Raw genomic sequence first — 8607 nt, 5'->3', positions numbered from 1 at the left:
TTAATATACTCATGAGTTCATGCTGGGCTTTTTCTACAAAAAAAGTACTGACCACAGTTGCTGTGGCTCAGGATTCCTCTGCCCATCTTTGTGTCATGTTTTGCTCCTCCGCTTGTGTTTTCATGTCTTCCCTTCCTGTTTTTCCTATGATGGTTCATGTAGTGAGTGTTTTTGGACAACTGCTGTAAAACCCTGTCAAAACTTCCTTGGCAGATTATAAAATACAAGTTCAAAACAAATTATAAGAAGCTAGATCTTTTCCATGTCTTTAAGTGTAATGTGTTATGCTGATTAATTACAAGCAATCTAGAAAGAGACATTCCAATTGAATTTCCAGGGTTCTTATTTGAAGACTATCCTGGCTTCAAGATTCCTGCTGTGGAACTAGCATGTATTCTTCAACCAAGGTTTGATAGACTGTTTTATACACCAGAAGTACAGATCATTTCTGTTCAGGTAATTTAAATGGTTAAAATGCAGAATATTGTCATGAGCACATAAATACCATTACATAGCCATAAATTTATGGCAAGAAGCTGTCTCTTTCACTCCCGTGCATGAGTTATTTACTAACATGGCATCTTAGGCTGTCTGAAGTATTTCAAAAGTAGAAAGCAAACAAAATGGGTTTTAATGTACTTGTAAGAGGGCACTTCAGTTTAAAACTTTTTCCCTCTTTGTCTTTTAGCTATTAGGTGGCTAAATGGGGCTCCTGTTGGCTTTTGTCTGGAAGCCATATGAGAGCATAAAAGCTTGCAAAACTTGCAGGAATGCTGAAGCAGGTTCACACTGCTTCATTGAAAGTGTGGGTGGTTTTAAAGTTCAAATGATTCTCATCACCAGGAACATTTTTAAAAAAATAGCCGATTTCAAACAACAACAACGAAAAACTGAAGCTTGACAAATGTAATTTGTCCAAAGATTTAGTTCAGAATGAAGGGAATGTGTATAGACTCCTGCAATCCCCCATGTAACAATTATTTAGTCACTGGGGTATACAAGGTGGTGGGAAATGCCTGTGAGTTGCCTACATGTGTATTTTTGCAATCATGTTGTGATAAAATTTCACATTACCCTTTCCTTGGATAAGGAACATTACCACTGGGGAAAAAATAATATGAATTTATTCAAATAAAAGGTTGAAAAGAACTAGACCAACCTGCAAAGGCAAGAAACGTTGCCCTAGTCATCAAGAGTACCTTGCAAACTCTAGAATGTTTTGCCCTTTATTTGAGAAAACTAAAGCTCCAACCACCTAAAATATAGCTGCTGTAGAATTTCTCAGCTGCCAACCATTAGAATAACCAAAGAGGTCTTTGTGTGAAAGTCTGCAATAGATTTGTGTATAGAATCTCTTGCACTCATTTTGAACTGTAACTAAGAGGGAGAAATGTCAGAAGGATTAGGTGTTTATTTGTAAAGATGAATTACAAACAAATTTGCTTCAAAATTGTTCTATTAGACCAAATCTCTGTAAAAGCAGCAGTTTATACTGCTTGTGAATCTAGGACTTGAAAAGTATGAATAGGGATGGACATTAATCGTCTCATGAGCTAAAGTTTGTGACAAATTTTGGCCGGTTCATAGGGATGGGCATGAACCAGGAAAATGTGCTTTGATTCATGGTTTATGGCAGACCCATGAATTAAACCACAGACAGTCACAAACTAAAAAGGCTTCATATGAACCAAACTGGCTCTTCAAATTAGTAATGTTGTAGAATCCACACATACACCCCAGCGTGCTAGAGATACTAAACTTGTACAGGATCTCCAGCTGACTTTCCTCTACCTGCCCTCCAAGTTTGGTGAGGATTGGATTTATGGGGTCCCAGTTACAGCCCCCAAAGAAGTTGCCCCCATCCTCCATTGTTTCTGAAAGTGGGGTGGGGAGACAACAAAAAATAGCAAGTAGGGCTGAAACACACAGCCAGTATTTTGAGGACAGATGGAAAGATAGACACTTCCAAAGTTTCAATGGCTTACACACAAGTATAAAGATACTCGGGTATAAGACTTACACACAGGTGCTGCAAGCACAGCCACCAATTAGTGTATATTATTCTGCTTTGCACCTTGGTCCAGAGTGCACCCATCCATCAGGGCAAATTCTTCTACTCTGCAAATAGAAATACATGTTGAGCTGGCAGGACCACCTCTCAAGTCTAAAAAGACAGAAGAACAGAAAGGCAGACACTCCTAGAGTTTCAAAGGGGGCTCCCCAAAATAATCCCACAACAGCTCGGTGGGCATCTCAGCCAGACACCAAAAGGAAGGGAAGTGTGCCCATAACTTTCACAGTCTCTCTTCTTCCCAGGGCTGAAATACACAGCCATTACTTCTAGGACAAACAAAAAGGCAGACATCTCCATATTTCTGATGGGAGCTCCCCAAAGTACCCCCATGGCAGCTGGCTGGGGGTGGAGTATACTAAATATGGGCCCTTGTCTGAGGCACTAACCAGCTAAGACTTAAATTCTCAGGTGCAGAGCACACCCACCAATGGTGGTGTATTATTGTATTCTACAACAGGGTCCAGAGTGTACCCATCAATTGGGGTGAATTCTTCAATTCTGAGGATAAATGGAAATGTATGTGAAGCTGGCAGGGCAACCCCTCAAGTCTAAAAAGACAGCTTATGAAGAACAGACAGAAAAGCAGATCAGGCATCCCCAGAGTTTTGAACAGGGTTCCCAAAATAACCCCATGGCTGCTTGGCGGGCATCCCAGACAGGCAAAAGGGCGGGAAACATGCCCACAATGCTTCCAACCCCTCTCAGGCCCAAACACATAGATAATCGGTCACAACCCGCCCTAGGTGAAATTTCTGGTTCTTCACCGTTAGAAGAATACATTGTACAGATAAGAGATCATCTGTTGTGATTGTGAATTGTACAAATGCAATGGAAAGAGGCAGTCAAACGGGGTTTGCTTGTACAGGCAGATGTTTGTTGAGGTAGATGTTTGCTGAAGTGGATGCTGTTCCATGAGGTAGGAGTTGTGCTATGAGGCAGATGTCGCTTCAGCATGAGGTAGGTGCTTGGTTCATGAGGTAGGTGTTTTCTCATGAGGTAAATGATATTTGGATTGGGTTACTTCTTCAAAGTAACACAGACACACCATCCCAAGAGGAAGCCTTTCAATCAGCAACTGAAGCCTCCGAAGGTAGAAACGCACATGGTCTTCCGGGGGCGGAGCTCCCCCCCCCACCGGCCAGACTCTCCGAGGAGATGCCACCCAGCAGCCAGAGAGGACGCAAGGACGAGTCCCAGCATGCAACTCGCGAAGGGAGGCCGGACTGAAGCGAATAGCAGGCTGGCGGTGGGCAGGTCTTTGTGACCGGGAGGAAGGGAGAAGCCTGAAGCCTGCGAGGGAGGCAGGCAGGAAAAGAGACACGGCACTGTTCCACCCCCACCCCCACCCCCGCTTCCAGATTTTTGGAGACTATTTTAAAGCAAATAAAGTAATATTAGAAGGTGGGAAAGAGAAAGTTTGAAAGCTTGGAAGAAAAAGAGGAGAAGGGGTGAATTTTGGACTTTGTTAAATTAAGGACAGTGTTAAAAATTGGAAAGGAATTTATTGTTTTGTCTACCTGCGGTCGTGGAGTGAAAGCACCATCGTCAGAGATCTGCAGTTTCTACAGTCAACACAGGAAATACGTCAAGTATTGTGAGACTTTGTTACCAGTGAGAACGTGACTTGGGGCAAGCAAAGCAGGAAGTAACTATTGAAGAAGTGGACCTACTCTAAGATTGTATTACCATAGAAAAATATCGGCGGCCATTACTGGGAGGCTAAATTTTTAAAAAATTAATATCTGAGCCCGGGAAGGTAGGAGGATGGCAAAATTAGGCTCATTTGAAAGGGCAAGTTCTAATCTATCAAACTTGATAGTTGAAATTTAATTTGGTGATATCAAATTTTTTGCTGTTTTTTTAATGTCGGAGTCAAAGGTAACCCGTGCAAGGGCTGCCTCATTGGAGAAGATGCAAGATCAGTTGGAAGCAATGGAAGCTAGGATGATGAAAGGGGTGGAAAAGATTATAAATGCTTGCAAAAAAGAACTTAAAAAAGATATTGAGGACTTTAAAAAAGAAATGGAAGAGCTTAGAAAGGAAACAGTGGTGGTGTCAAAAAAAGTGCAGGAGGTAGAAGGGAAAGTTAAACTCCAGGATTCCACCTTATTAAAAATGCAAGAAAAAATAACAATCCATGACTGTAAATTGATGGAGACACAAATACGTCTGAGAGGAGTACCTGAAAAAGAAGGGACAGACTTAAAAGAACATGTAATAAAAATAATTGCTGATTTCTTGGAGGAAGATCCTGAAGGGACTAGAAATATGTATGATTATATGTATAGAGTGAATTCATCATATGCCAAGAAAAATAACTTACCAAGAGATGTAGTTATAAGATATATGACAAAAGAAATGGTGAGGAAAATCTTGAATAAAAATTTTGAAAAGACATTGATAGTGGGAGGAAACAGAGTAAGAATAATGAAAGAATTGCCAAGACAAGTGATAAATGACAGGAGAACATATAAGAAATTACTAGAAAAACTACGTGACAATGGAATGAGGTATAGATGGATAATACCTGAAGGTCTGAGCTTTGAGCTACAAGGAAGAAGGATTACAATTACAAATACACAGGAGCTGCGTAAATTTTATGAAGAGAATAAAGAATTTGCACCATGATGGATTATAAATTATTATCTTGGAATGTAAATGGACTAAATTCACCACAAAAAGAAAGGCTGTGCAATTAAATTGTTCCTTCATCAAGTATTAAAAATCCTGTTTCAGTTTCCGGTTTCAGCACGACAATGAACAGACACATTCTGCAGGGCTCTGCAGATATGTGCTGGACTGCTCAGCTTTGGGGATCCTCTGAGGTGGGAAGACTCGATAGGGCTCCGTTAGGGGGCGGTCCTTAGGTAGGGTTTTTTTCAGGGAGACATGTATTATGATGCAAGTTGCAGTTTGGGCTCCCCCTTTCCACCCCAAGCCTGGGCTGAGATGGGCATCATATTGGCAACTAAGACTCAATTGCCAGACAGGAGGAGAGAAGCAGCAAAGATTTTAAAAACAACCAAAAGAGGTTCCCCCCCTATCTTTTTTTCAAGTCTCCCCCCCCCCCCTTGAGGTGAATCTTTTGGAAGACTGAGACGGAAGCAGAGGACAGCAGGGAGGTGAGGAGCGAGGAGGCGGGAAAAAAGGCTACTGAAGAGGGGACGAAGGCGAGGCGAAGGAGTTGGAAATTAGAAGAACACCCAGTGAAAGTTTCAGAAGAAGTCAAAGAGAGAAGGAGAGGAGCTAAGTGGAGCGACTATTGGGATGCCAGAGAGCGAGGAGGTGGAGGAAAAGATCACTGGCGACAGAGTAGAAAGCGAGGCAAAGGAGTAGAAGGCTAGAAGAATCTCAGGTGAAGTGGAGGAGAGGAATGGAGTGACAGAGTGAGCTCGGAGCGACTGAACAGACTTTGGATTTGAGTAAGATCAAATTATCATATACTGCCTAGTTTGTAAAAGCCTCAGAGGAAGTGGAGGAGAGGAATGGAGCAGTAGTGTGGGTTTGGTGTGGTGGAAAAGAAACTGGACTGAGCAAGCTTAAATTATTGAACATTATTAAAATTGGGACTACTTTTGAGAGTATCTTGAGACTATCTTGATGAATTTCGGTGGTGAGAAGAATGACAAGTGAGAAGAAGTAAGAAGTGAGAAAGGACTATGCTATGAGATGGAAGTGAGAGTAATGTAAGGAGAAGCTAAGAAGAGAGGAAGACAGAAGATGGAGAGAAGTGGCTGCATATATAATAGAGAGAGAGAGTGAGATAGTTTAGGAGTGAGTGTGAATGAATGTTTAAGGATAAAGTGATATGATTGTGTTGAATGAAGAGAAGTTAATATATAGGCTGAGTTTTGGTTGAAAGGTGTGGCAGTGCGTGTGTGGGGAGGTGCTGGAAGTATGGAGTATGAAGTGGTGAAAGTGGTAAGGAGATTATGTAAGAGATGAAATTTAGGAATGATGAACTTGAAGCTAAGTTGTACTCTTAATAGTTTATAAAATTTTTGGACCGTAAATCTTGTCTGAGAGATAAGAAAAATTGAAGATATAGCAATTGGGATATAAATACTAATACAAATAAGGATAAAATGTCAGTCAATACAGTAGCCTCACTAAATGCTCCAAAAGCATTGGGGCCTGCAATATTTCAGGACATGATTAAAGAGTTATAAGATAACATGCAAATGTATTTTAGGACAGTACAAAATCAGATGCAGGGAAATCTAGTAGAGCAGACGAGTGGATTACATTTAAAAATCGATGGCCTTCATATAGTAGGAACAAATAGTAGGAACTAAGGAAGAGATTTTGGACTTAAGCCAGTCTTTAAAATCTCTGGATGTTAAAATGAGAATCAAATAGTGGAGGTAGATGAGACAACTCAAGTGATTAAAGAAGGAAAGCTAGTCAGTTCTGAGCTGAAACAGGTTATTTATAGTTTGAGATCCCAAGAAAAAGACTTTTTACATGGTGCAAGTGATGTATTGGTGGTAGTAACAGAAATGGAGACCTTGGATACAGAGGAAGAAATAGAGGATCCATATAAGGGTAATTCAGCCCATAATAACAACCATCCCTCTCAGAAGGAAGACCATAGTACTGTCAATAGAAAAATCAGTAAGGAGGCAAGGTGCAAAGTCCTAATAGACCAACAATTAAAAGTTACAGAAACCTCAAGAAAGAAAGAAAGAAAGAAAGAAAGAAAGAAAGAAAGAAAGAAAGAAAGAAAGAAAGAAAGAAAGAAAGAAAGAAAGAAAGAAAGAAAGAAAGAAAGAAAGAAAGAAAGAAAGAAAGAAAGAAAGAAAGAAAGCTCGCTTTGTAGTGGATCTCCCAGTTGGGTGAGGGTGGTACCGCCCCCCTCTCCCTAGAATGTTGTTTTCTTGTTCTTTTTCCTTCTGCCAAATATGTTGGGAACAGAATAGAAATAAGATAAATTATTAGATATGCAAATATAAATAATGGTATGTGGATCTACTTAATATTTATTCAGTGAATAGTAAGTTAATACGTTGAGAGAAATGGGGTTAAAAATAACAGTAAAAAAGATATAGGGTTGTGCACTATTGAATGTATGGAGGCTGCATTCTCCATCCTGATTTATGTTATGTTTGTTTAGTTTTGTTGTTGTGATGGTTGTTGGCTTTGTTTGTATCTAATTTGTGTTTTTTGGATTTTGGAGAGAAAATAAAAAATTGCAAAAAAAAAGTATTAAAAATCCTAAAATTGTGGGCTGAATTCCTCTATCAAATTGTAAAAGGAATAATAATATTTTGTTCTGCTAAATGGGATGACAGGTAGTTGCTAAACCATAGAAGTTAGCAGTACACAGTGACAAGGCTTAAATAATTCTATTCTGCATATGTAATACACTGCAACAAGCAATCCTATTGTTTTGGTAGGATGAATCAACAGTGAATGAAACAGAATTTGGCCCAAATCAAATCTGCTTCTAGATACTTCTCTCACTGCAGAAACATTTAAGAGTTGAATGAATTTTCCAAGGAAACTGTTGTGACAAGCAGTTTTGTGACTCCCTTTAACAGAAATATTCCTTGTGGGTTTATAACTGTCCCTAACATTCTCTGGCAGTAGATTTTAAGTGTCCTGAAAAGAGTTGTATTTCACTTTAAATGGGTTATCTGGCACTCACAATACAAAATAAGCATTTGAATACTTATTAGGAGTGTGATGCCTTTTGCAAAGAACACCCAAAGATCTCTTACGTAATTATCTTGTTCCAGCTGCAATATATTAGCAGCAGCTTTCTGAACAGACCTTTTGAGAAATTTCTTTAACTTTTCCCCCCTTCTGAACGCAATTTACCTTCTCATTCACACAGCTCTTTGTAGCCATCTAATCTCTCAGTTTACATCTCTGACACAGCCACAATACAACATGACTGATGCATTTGACAGCTCTGACTAGTGACAGAATGCTCACAATGAAACAGAACTCCACACAGGATGAGTATTACCTACTTCTAGTCCAGAAGTTTGAAATGAAGGTAAGGAAAGAAAAGAACTCAGTCTTAGTCTTCCTGTTTTTTCTGCATTAGGAAGGATTATAATTCTGTACCTAATGAACCAGTTGTTTATTGAATATGCCTCTTAGCATTTTAAATGAATTCATAAAATGATCAAAGTAAAGATTTTGATTCAGAGGTACGTTTGGAAGCATCATTTTGTCTTCCTTTGGCTCTTTCTAGTCACCTTATACAGATTTTGTCAGGTGGCATCCATGTTAATATACTAATTAGAAAACCTAAGGTCATTTGGAAAATAGGGGTATAAATGTTTAAATAAAGTGTCATCTAAAGTGTAAATGCATGCTAAGCGTGTACTAGTGAACAGTACGATAACAAAATGACTTCCAAAGTATTAAAGAATGTTGCTTTCTCCCCTAATCTTGACCTATTGTTCGACAATTGATGGCGGAAAGTACGGCCTAGTCCACAGTATACTTTTTATAAGGGAACTCCACAAATGGTGTTAAAAGATATTGGAAATACGTAATATTCTCCAGACCCTAACTTGTAT

This window comes from Heteronotia binoei, chromosome 7 (genome assembly GCF_032191835.1).
Source record: "Heteronotia binoei isolate CCM8104 ecotype False Entrance Well chromosome 7, APGP_CSIRO_Hbin_v1, whole genome shotgun sequence".
In the NCBI taxonomy this organism is placed as follows: Eukaryota; Metazoa; Chordata; class Lepidosauria; order Squamata; family Gekkonidae; genus Heteronotia; species Heteronotia binoei.
The sequence above is the reverse complement of the archived record's forward strand: the minus strand, read 5'-3'. Positions refer to the sequence as shown.